The sequence below is a fragment of the Calliphora vicina genome, unplaced genomic scaffold, assembly GCF_958450345.1.
Source record: "Calliphora vicina unplaced genomic scaffold, idCalVici1.1 scaffold_21, whole genome shotgun sequence".
Lineage (NCBI taxonomy): Eukaryota > Metazoa > Arthropoda > Insecta > Diptera > Calliphoridae > Calliphora > Calliphora vicina.
The window spans coordinates 531,178-543,599 of record NW_027052622.1 but is presented as its reverse complement, the minus strand read 5'-3'; positions in this window follow the sequence as shown (position 1 = coordinate 543,599).

Below are 12,422 nucleotides of genomic sequence, written 5' to 3'. Positions count from 1 at the left end.
AGTGTTTTTTAGCAGTGTGTTAATTTTAAAAATTTAGAATCACAATTAAATATTTTCATTTCATTCCTTAAAATTTATTTAACTAAACTTAAATTTGTTCGGTTCAGTCCATGATAAACACTTGCATGTATATTATTAAATACTAACAACTCTGCCACTTTATTTCGTTTTTGAGCTTACGCATTTTGGCCAATTCCAAACCTAGAGGTTTGTCAACAATTTTGAAAATCTTTACAAACTTCCTCTAAATTTGTTCGTATTAATATTTCAGCTCTAATCAGGTGGAATGACATTCGGTTTCTTTCTTTAGTATAAAGATTGTTTAAAATAGTAAAAACTCTTTCACAAAAAGCATTGCTTACTGGTATTGAAAATACAAAACGTACAACTTTTCTTAAATTCTCGAATTCATTCCTTTCACCTTTGGTAAAACCATATCATTTGACAAATCTCTTGGTATTTGATTATAAACTTCATGAAGGCTGCAGTAATTGATATATGCATAGTTTATCGTTATATAATTCTTTAGATATTTGAAGGTTTAGCGGAAGCTTTTGTAAATCATTCCAAGAAAATATGTTTTTTTTTTTAAATTTAAAAATGCTATTTTATAAAAACAACGTTTTCTACATAGCTGACCGCAGTTTTTAAAAAGTCTTCTACTTCAGTCTTAAAAATTCATTAGGCGAATTTTTTTTAAAATACTGTTAACTTTGGTGCCAACAAATTTTTCATTTATTCTACTTTTGAGGTTATTATAAAACTGTACAAGAGTCATTCTGAACAGCTAAAATAGTTGTATGAAATTCCTGCATTATGTTTTGCATAAAATATAATTCTGATAATCCTTAACGTTTACATTCTTCTTCATTGACATCATTATCAGAAATTCCATATGACACGTATTCCCATAAATCTTTTTGGCATTTATTTGTTCCTTTCTTCAAAAAATACATACACTTTTTTGCATAAGTTATTACCAGGGAAACCAAAATATGCAAATGCATGTTTTTTCTGGTAAGTCTAATGGGCACATTGATAAGATATTTATTTACACGTTTCAGAACTATTTAAGAATTTTGGCATCGATTTGTGAGTTCATATTTTTGCATATTTTACCCTTAAATGCATATTTTTGCATATATTTGTTTTAAGAGCATATTTATGTCATATTTATGCGTTTTTAGAGCATATTTTGACTTTATAAAAAATAAATTTTTTTCTTATTTATTTTTTTGCTGTTGTGTTACAGGTTTTTACTTCCTTTGTTTAAAATTCAAAATTTAAAAATAGATGACTGTTTTTAATATAAAATAAGCACTATTTATTAACCGTTATTTAATATTAAGAGAATGTACAATAGCACAATATATAAAATATAATATGAGAAACAAAGACAGCAATATTCACATTAAAATTATAACTTCCATTGTGTTCAATGTATCAATGTAATTTGATAAATTTAATACTAAACCAATAGCTGCTTGCTAAACTGCCACCAGAGCCTGTTGTAACTCGCTGGTGAACATGGCTTTCAGCTGTTAATTATTACGCCAACAATTTTGAAAAAATTTGTGAAGTTATCAATGCTTTAAATGCTGAGGAGTCTCAGTTTATTAACATTGCTAAAGATGCTTTTAATACACCTACAATAAAAAATTACTTAATTTTTATAATGTAAAATTTTGGATTTATTGAAACATTTATTAAAAAACTTCAAACAGCTGGGCTTACAATGACCGAACAGTATAATTTAGTGGAACAAACATTTAAAAATATTGATAAAATACCAAATTGTAGTGTTAAAACTAATATTAAAATAAAATTTGAACAAATAATAGGAAAAAAATGAAGGATTCAAAATTATAGAAAGCATTTGTAAACAGTTTAAAGGACTTTCCTCAACACAGATTTCAAAATTAAGTGTTAAAAAAATATTATCTTTTAAATTTGCTCCTATAACATAAGTTAATGTCGAAAGAACATTTTCTATGTATAAAAATGTTTTCAGATCCAATAGACAACGATTTTTATTTGAAAATTTAAGTCAACATTTTGTAATTTATTGCAATAATAACCTAAATTGAAGAAGCACTTTATATTTATATAAAAATCCTCTCGAGGCCATTTAATAACTTAAGTTCCTATTGTTTTTATGTTGTATTAATTTTTTATTATACTTGTTTTAGTTCTGGTTGTTTTTGTTTATTTTATGTTACTTTATCTTTTTAGAAATGAATTGTGTTGATTTTTTTAAATAAAAGTATATTTTTTGGTTAAAAATTATGTAAAAGTTTGTTTCTTAACAGCATATTTTTTAAATTTTAAGAGCATATTTTAAAGTTTTTACAGCATATTTAAAGCGCTTAAAACGATTTTTTTAGAGCATATTTCCGGTTTCCCTGGTTATTACTGTGTACTAATTAGTAGTAAGTAAATATGAAGTAATAAATAATATAGATATTATTGTCGAAAATTTCTATTTAGCTGGACAAATGATATTTTAGCTTGAAACTGGACAGGCATCAAAAAAGCTGGACAATCCAGCCAAGTCCAGCCAGGCTGGCAACCCTACTCTACATACATATATATATATATTAGAGTGACAGCCGATTTTTTTTTTAGATTTGAAAGAGTGCCGGGTGGAATATTGTGACACTAGGCCTAAATGTTAAGTGCTGAAAATTTGAGCCAAATCGAGCAACGATTTCTGGACGCGCATCGAGGTCAAAGTTCAGATTTATGCAAAATTTTACTATTTATATGGAACGCAAACGGCATTCGCCAACATAAAAACGAACTCGAGTATTTTCTAAAAAGTCATGAAGTTGATATAATGCTAGTTTCGGAAACCCATTTGACGTCTAGAAGTTTATTTAAGATAAATGGATATGTTTTTTATGGCACAAATGATCCAAGAGATAGAGCATGTGGAGGCTCTGGAATTTTAATTAAAACCCGTATCGAACACCATTCAATGTGTGATATTTGTGAAGATTATCTTCAAGCTACGACAATCTGTTTGGAAGATTGCTACAGAAACCTATTAATTTCGTCGATATATTCACCTCCAAGGTTTTCGATTACTGAAAACAAATATGAACATTTTTACGAATCACTAGGACCCCGATTCCTGGCAGCTGGCGATTATAATGCTAAGCATACTCACTGGGGATCAAGACTTATAAGCCCGAAAGGTCGCGCTTTGTTTAATACAATTTCTAAATTGAATTTGAATGTGCTGTCGAGCGGAGAACCAACATACTGGCCTACTGACCCAAGCAAAATACCCGATGTCATTGTGTCCAAATTAACATAAAGTTAATTTATTATTGAATTTAGTTATTGAATTTATTGTTACTAGTATTAAGATTATTAAGCCTGAATTTATTATGTATTATTCTTAGTATATTCCAATTTATAAAAATGAATTATCTTTCTGAGTAATTTTGTTAAGTGTACATTTGAATTAATCCACATTTGTAAACCCTTTTTGTAACTTAACGAAACACTTAAGTTAACCGTTATAACGTTGTTCTAAAAAAGCCTTGATGGCATTGAAACTAATAAATAAAACTCACTTTACATCCAGCAAACAAACGGTGAGCATTATTAAATAAAATCTCTTTTTATTCATTCAAACACTAATCCCTTGTGTTCTTATTTTATTTCTTTTTCCCAATTCCAAACATATTTATAATTTCTCAATACTGAGGAATTATAAATATTATTTATTAATCGAGCAAGATTAATAAATACATGGTCCTTCTCCAACAGTGAACTGGTCACCTAAATTCATCCCTGAAAGGAAACCAAATTCCGAGACACAAACTGATCAATTGTTTTGCCGTCGGGAAAATCAGCTACAGATTACACGCAAGTACAAAAAGTACAATGTCAAAGTAAGTGAAAATATAATTCATTTATACATTTAATCCCTTAAAATTTTAAATCTGTGCAGTGTGTTAATAAAAAGTGAAAAAATAAAACAAAGTTTGCAATAAAGTGCCCAAATTAATGCCAATATATTTTTTATAATAAAAATAATTGCCCAATTTTAAAATAAAATCTCCAAAAAAAAAAAAAAAATGTACAGTTTAAAAAAATTGCCAAAGTGAGAAAATATAAGAAATAAAGAAAGGAAAAAAAGTGCATAAGCCGTTGCCAAATTTCTACAAATCTTCAAAGAAAAATAATAAATCTGGAAAGCAGTGCAAAATTTCCAATAAATTGTGACGAAAATTACATTTCTAAGATCGACGAACTCCATCAAAAAAAATTACATAGCATAAAAAGTGAAAAGAACATTTCTTCCCATTAAAATAAAATAAGAAAAAAAGAGAGTCAAACTCAACAAAAAACCACCACCTTTTAGTCGATGATCAGGGCTGTCAGATGTGGCGATTTTTCATTGCCTTTGGCTACCAAAATTTCCAATTGGCGACATGGCGATTTTTTGGCGATTTACAGACTAGTTGGCGATTTATTTGGCGATTTTTTAACAAATTATGTATTTGTTTTTCATGAAATATTTTTTTTTGATATTTATTAACCTGATTAATAAAACTAATCATTTATAATCTGATCATATGGATTGAAATAGCACACATGATCAAATAGTTTCAACGATATTATTTTTTTTCTTCTAAAATGTTTAAGCCGTCATTTTTAAATAATAATGGAAATATTGATAACTTAATATGCTCACTAAAATTGGCTATTGGTTCGACGGATTCTTTGGAATCAGGAATCTATCGATTTTCCCACAAAATTTAAAATGGAATTACAAAATAAAACAAGTAAAAAAGTAATAATACCCTACAAATAAAATAAAAAATATTTTTCTTTTAAAATATCAATAATTTATATTCGTGCGTGATTTTCGGAAGTAGGCCTTATATGGGAGCTATGACCAATTATGGACCAATCACCATAAAATTAGGTCGCGTGATTTGTGTCTATATGAAAGTTATTGATGTTGAATTTTGTGTATATACCAACATTTTTAAGTGATTTAAGCACGTTAAAGTGATTTTCGGAAGTGGGTCTATATGGGAGCTATGACTAATTATGGACCGATCGTAACAAAATTTGGTGACATGAATTTTGTATATATAAAACTTATTTGAAGCGAAATTTGTGTATACATATATAAATTAAACATTTATGACCGATAAAGTCCAATTTCGAGAGGACATTTGTATGGGGGCTAGGTGAAATAATGAACCGATTTCAGCCAGTTTCGTCCTTGGGCCGAAAAAATTATATGTACCAAATTTGATTGAAATATCTTCAAAATTGCGACCTGTACTCTGCGCACAAGGTTTACATGGACAGCCAGCCAGACGGACGGACGGACATCGTTTAATCGACTCAGAAAGTGATTCTAAGCCTTAGAATCTAAGGCGATCGGTATACTTTAAGGTGGGTGTTAGACCAAAGCGTTACACACATCTGCACAACCGCATAATACCCTCCCCAGTATGGTGGTGTACGGTATAAAAATTGAAGGAATATGATGTAGAAATTTAAAAAGAAAATAGTTTTTTGTACTTAAAAAGCTTTTAAAAGAAATGCTTAAACGGTTACCAGAAAATATAACTCTTTTTAAAGTATATAATGAATTTTCAATATTGAAATAAAATGAAATTTTCGGTAGTTCAAAATTCATTAACTTTATTTTTCAATCCAAAAGTATCTGCAGGAGAACATGAATTGTAATGGTCAAAATTAGCATATATCAATTGGATTCAGATCATTAAAGGTCAAATTCCAACAAATTTTTTTAGATTTTTAGCCACAAGTTTACAATTATTGAGATGCAGGTGGAACATTTCACTTTAAAGACTTAGCATTGGCAGTTCTTAATATGTTAATTTGACAAACCACCAGCAACGCTTGCGTAGAAAGAGAATTTCAATATGAACTTTTAGATTAATTGATAAGAATAGTAAGTTATATGAATATTAATAAGTTTTGTTGCAATTTATTTCAGCCTACAGATAAAATGTTAAAAACAGTTTAATTCTAATACAATGTATACTTTTGATATCCATTTAATATAAATAACTAATGCACTAGATTTAAACCGAAATAAATTGACTTTATAATACATAAAATTAGTATGTATGTATGTATTTTACAATAAAAAACTCAAAAAAATTATTTTGGCGATATTTCGTTTAGCTTTTGGCGATGGAGGTAAAAAAAATCTGACAACCCTGTCGATGATCAGAAAAACAAAAAAGAACAAAAATATTAAACAATAAATAACATACATTCACACATACACATTCAAACCAACATACATTTGTGCTTACTAACCTTGAACATACCCTGAAGGAAACCTGGGGACAAGTGTCTCCAAGTCACCAGTTTTGTCGACTATTTTGGTGACTTTTTAGTGACATTGTCAACGAAGCGTCAACGAAGACGACTCTTCCATCTGTTATGAATTCATACCATTTCGTTTTTTAATTTGTTTAATACAGCGTCAAATGTTAACAAAATATGCAGTTTCACATCAGAAAAGTACCAAAAGTGTAGATTAGAATTACTAAAATGTACTAGTGAATCAGTACCTAGTCAATAGTAATATCGTCAGTAGTAGACTTCCAATGACACGCACATTAAATGTTAAATGTCTATAGTAAATAGCATTGTCTGGGGTATAATAAGTCACTAGTACTGGTGACTGTGTAAATAGTAAATCCAGGGCACACTTAGAAAGGTGACTGCGATGAAACCGCTGACTTTTTTTTTTATTCAGTTTGAATTGTCAATTCACTTGTGGTTGTTGTGGCGAAAAATACAACAACCCCAAAAGCAAAAACAACAACAGGCAACTTTGACAGTTCACCTACTTTTTAACAAAAACAAAGTACCTGTTGTTTTTGTATTGTTGTAGTGATGCAGTCACCTTTCTAAGTGTGCCCTGAGTAAATCAGTATAGTTTCACTATTGACACTTCCTGCAGGGTAGTGATACTCTTATTCTCTATGTTGTTCTCTTAAATAATTGTGTAAATAAAAGAAAAAGAATAAGAAAAAAATGCACAGTGGACTATAGTAAAAAAATATATTAAAAAAAAAAAATAATAATTAAATTGTTTTCTTTGAACATCTACAACAAAAGAATAATAATAATAAAAATTAATGAACAAAATATCAAACTCAACTAGGAAAATTTACAGTGACTAACAAATTAAATTGGAAAATATTTTAGAAAAATTGTGTTGAAATTTATTTACTTTGTGGTTGGCGGTTTTGTTACTTTAAGTAAACTCTCTCTTTATGTATGTACACCTACGCACAGTGGTCACAGTGAAGAAAAATTATTCAAAAAAAAGGAAATTTTTGCACTAAGCTCAATTTAATGCACTTGTGAACAAAAATCTTTCTTTTCGTTTGGCAATTAATAATTAATACAAAATATTGTACACAGTGATTATTTACGGGAATAGTGACAATAAATAAAATTTCAAAACAAAATTAATTTTCTTATTAAATTAAAATTTACACTTGGCAATTGGTGATTAATTTAAAAAATAATCACCCATAGTGGTTACCTACAAAAATATATTGGCAATTAATAAAATAAAAATTTCTCATAAAATTTGGGCAATTTGCACAATTTTTCGGCTAAACAATTTCTTGTTTAAAAAGCGAAAGTGGATACACACCTGCACAGTGATCAAACTAAAACATATTTTAACAAAAGTTAACGTGAAAATTCTAATTTGAAATACTAGTGTCGGGTTTTAAAGTTTCCGATTGATTAATACCGGCAATTCCTTGCTTTCAAAATTTAAACTTTTAACTTCACAAATTTGAACCGCGATTACAAGAAATTTTACAAACAATTTATTTAAACATAAAATTTAAAAAGTGTGGAACTAATAAATACACGATACACGAGAATTTTAAAAATTTATTTTAATTTCAATTAAACACTAAAACAAAAAACAAACATTGTTCTCTCGAAACATTACAATATTTCTCTGACGTTAAAAAAATTAAAAAATCGCGGCGTTCAATTTAAAACGAAACAACATATTTCCCAATATTCACTAATCGTCAAATTTTATTTGAATTTATCAAAACTTATTATTTGGCTATATTTATTTTAATTCTCATCAGAATTTTTCTAACCTCCCATCAATATCTAAGAAAGCTAATTTAAAAGGGATTTTCGAATTTTAATCCAATTTACAAAGGATTTTCGAATTTTAATCCAAATTATATCAAAGTTTGCGAATTTTAACCTGAATTACATAGAATTTCGAACTTTAATCTAACTTAAAAATCATTCTCGAATTTTAATCCAATTTATAACGGATTTTTAGAATTTTAATCCAAATTACATCGGATTTTCGAATTTTAATTCAAAGTACAAAGTATTTCTCAATTTCATCAATATTAATCCAAATTACAAAGGATTTGTCGAAATTTAATCCAAATTACAAAGGTTTTTTCGAAGTTTAATCAAATTACAAAATATTTTAAAATCCAACATACAAAGGATTAATCTCGTTTCTACAAATTTAAAAGATTTCTCTACAACCTCAAATAAATCTACATTTCTTAAAAGTAATAACACAGTAAAATAATGACATCCCCTAATAATCAGTTTGCATTTGATGCAAAGAATTTAATCTCATTTTGCAAAAAATGTGATGGGCAGGAAACTTTAAGCCAATCAGAGGCACTTTTAGATCTGAAAATGAAAGATATAGACTCTCGTTGGAATAAAATTGAAAAATCATACGAAGATCTAATGCTATCAGATCAAAGTGAAGAAGTTAAAAATATGGCACAGGAACAATACGATACATGTGTTGACATGTATTATTTAACAATTTCCAAACTTCTTGATTCCATAAAAACGTCAAGAGATAGCATAGGATCTCGAGTTAGCGCTGTTTCAGCCCCTTTAAATTGCTCAGCCCCTTTAAATTGCTCAAATGACAGAATAAGTACTGGCCTTAAGTTACCCCCGTGCGATACTCAAATATTTTCAGGAGGTTATGAGGACTGGCCTGCATTTCGTGATATGTTCACGGCAGTCTATATTAATCATCCAAAGTTAACTCTCGCTGAAAAACTGTACCATCTCAGAAATTAAACCACCGGAACTGCCGGGGCAATAGTAAAACGGTTCCCTTTAACCGATAATAATTTTCCACTAGCCTGGCAAGCTCTTAAATTACGGTATGAAAATATCAGAGTATTAGTCGACAATCAAATCCGTAACCTTTTCAATATTCCTATTGCTCTTGTAGAAGATAACGAGTCTTTACAAAGAATTCATAGTGCAGTTACTGACTGTTTAGCTATGCTGGAGACAATGGATGTTTCTGTAAAGGGTTGGGATCCCATATTAGTCAATTTAGTTTATTCAAAATTACCCCACGAAACATTAGCTCAATGGGAACAGTCATTAAATGCCAGTAGAGAGTTATCAAAATGGTCTCAGTTAAGTGATTTCCTTCTAAAAAGATGTGAAGTAGTAGAACGAATTTCTACTATCAAATTTAACAAATCCGCTTTTCACAGTCAAACTGAAACTCAACCTCGAATTCAAATGTATGCATCTCAGGAGAAACTCCACTACAAATGCAAAATGTGTGATGAAGATCACAGTTTAAGAATCTGTTCACAATTTCGTAAACTCTCGATTCAAGAACGGGTTGATTTCGTATTCAAGAACCAATTTTGCAACAATTGTTTATCACAATCCCACACTAAGAAAAATTGTTCGAGCAAAAATTCTTGTCTTAATTGTGGTAAAAAACATCACACTTTGCTTCATATGCGCTCCATAAATAATACCCGAAATAATACAAATCAAACGTTTCCAAATGAGAATGCACAACAAAATCGAAACACAAATTCTGAAGCACAAACACAAAATCCCAGGTCATTTGAGTTAAATGAAGCTGAAATAAGACCATCGACATCAAATTTTCAAAAAAAACCCCAAGTTCATGCAAATTACGCCACGAACAATACTAAAGTCTTACTCCGAACCGCAATGGTTCAAATAGAAAGTAGAGGAGAATTTTTTTCAATAAGAGCTCTTATTGACCCAGGTTCTGAGAGAACTTTCATATCTGAAAAGATTCGAAATCGTTTGAACGTCCCATCGAGGAAGTCATACTTCGAAATTGTGGGTGTTGGCGGTCAAAGTCAAGTATCTGAGAAAGAATGTGATTTGACTTTAGTATCGCGAAAAACCAATTTTCGATTACCCATAACTGCAATAGTTTTACCTAAAGTTACGAACAAAATTCCCTCTGTTTCTTTTAAAATTCCGAACCCAAGTGATTTATCTGATATTGACCTAGCTGATCCAAATTTTAATATCTCATCCTCAATTGATTTAATACTTGGCAATGATAGCGAACGTTACATAAATCTTGATGGAATTAAGCGAGACGTTTGCGGCTCAGCTTCTGCGTATAAAACCGTTTTCGGTTGGGTTCTGAGTGGTCCTGTTAAAACGCAACCAATATATTCCTTTTCCACATCCGTTAATTCCCCTGAAAACTTCAGTTTGGATGAATTAGTTCGAAAGTTCTGGGAACAGGAAGAAATTCCGTCAGCCCGGCAATTCTCGCCTGAGGAGGAATACTGCGAAAAGTTTTATGAACAGACCCCAAAGCGCTTACCAAATGGGCGATATATGGTCAGATTACCATTTAGACAGGATTTCCCTGAATCTAGATTTCTCGGTCCTTCAAGATTTGTGGCTCTAAGTCAATATGCTCGAATAGAACAAACCTTAGCAAAAAATCCGTCATTAAGTACCCAATACAACGACGTTCTCTCTGAATACATGACTCTCGATCATATGGAAGAAACAACTTCTCGTGAATACTTCGCAGAAAACAAATGTAATTCATTTTATCTTCTTCACCATGCGGTCATACGACCAGAAAGTAAATCAACGAAAGTCAGAGTGGTTTTCAACGCTTCCCGCAAAACCAAGTCAGGATTCTCACTAAACGACGTACTACATACTGGTCCCACACTTCAATCTGATTTAATGGCAATCATTTTAAATTGGAGATTCTATAAATTTGTTTTTAGTGGTGATATTCAAAAAATGTATCGTCAGATATTAGTACATCCCAAAGACAGGCCCATTCAAAGAATTGTGTTCCAAAAATCCCCCCGGGAGGCCGTTAAAGATTACGAGCTCAAAACAGTCACATTTGGGGTAAATTGTGCGCCCTTTTTGGCCATTAGAACTTTATTCCAGTTAGCATCTGATTCCGAAAATAAATTCCCAAAAGCATCGAACATATTACGCAAAGAAACTTATGTAGATGATATTCTCACTGGAGGTCATTCAATCGAAGATGCTCTCGAATCTCAATAAGAGCTAGTTCAAACTCTCGAATCAGCCGGGTTTCCATTAAAAAAGTAACATCTAACAACTCCCGTTTGTTAACGTCTTTTCCCAAAGAAGATCTTTACGATTCGAATTTTCTCAAATTCCATGACACAAGTGCAACGAAAACTCTCGGCATTCGTTGGAACGCACTTACTGATTCTTTCACATATGATTTTGAACCTATATCTCAGGAAACTAAAATAACTAAGCGCCAAATAGTATCTTCGGTAGCAAAGTTATTCGATCCAGCGGGTTGGATATCGCCCGTAGTTATCAAAGGTAAAATTCTCATTCAAGAACTATGGTTAGAACATATTGATTATGATGATTTTGTCAGCACCGATTCTCTCCGAATCTGGAACGAAATCATAAGCGATCTCTCGCAAATTAAAGAAATCCAAATCCCACGCTGGATTCAGTTCACTCCCGTTGACACGATTCAAATTCACGGATTTTGTGATGCCTCGAAAATGGCCTATTGTGCAGCAGTTTATATTCGAATACAAACACCTACTCCCATAGTATTTTCTCATTTGCTGGTTTCTAAAAGTAAAGTTGCCCCATTAGCATCTACAACGTTACCTCGATTAGAACTTTCAGGTGCAGTCCTGCTCGCTAAGTTAGTACAACATACCGTATCATCACTCAACCTAAATAATTGTGAAATAGTTCTATGGTGTGACTCATCTATCGTTTTAGGATGGTTAGCTAAACCACCAACAACATGGAAAGAAATTTATGTTTCTAACCGCATTGGCCAAATTCACAAACTACTTCCCAAGGCAAAATGGCGGCATGTTCCCACCCATTTTAATCCTGCAGATCTCGGCTCCAGAGGTTGTAGACCTCAAGACTTAACAAATAACGCTTTGTGGTGGCATGGCCCCACTTGGCTTATTAATCCACCTTCTGAATGGCCACAAAGTAATCCGTTAACCTCATTTAAATCACCCGAAATTAAAATGATAAATCAATCAGAAATCCCTAGCTGTTCTCAAACTGTTCCGACTTTCGCTAATTCAACC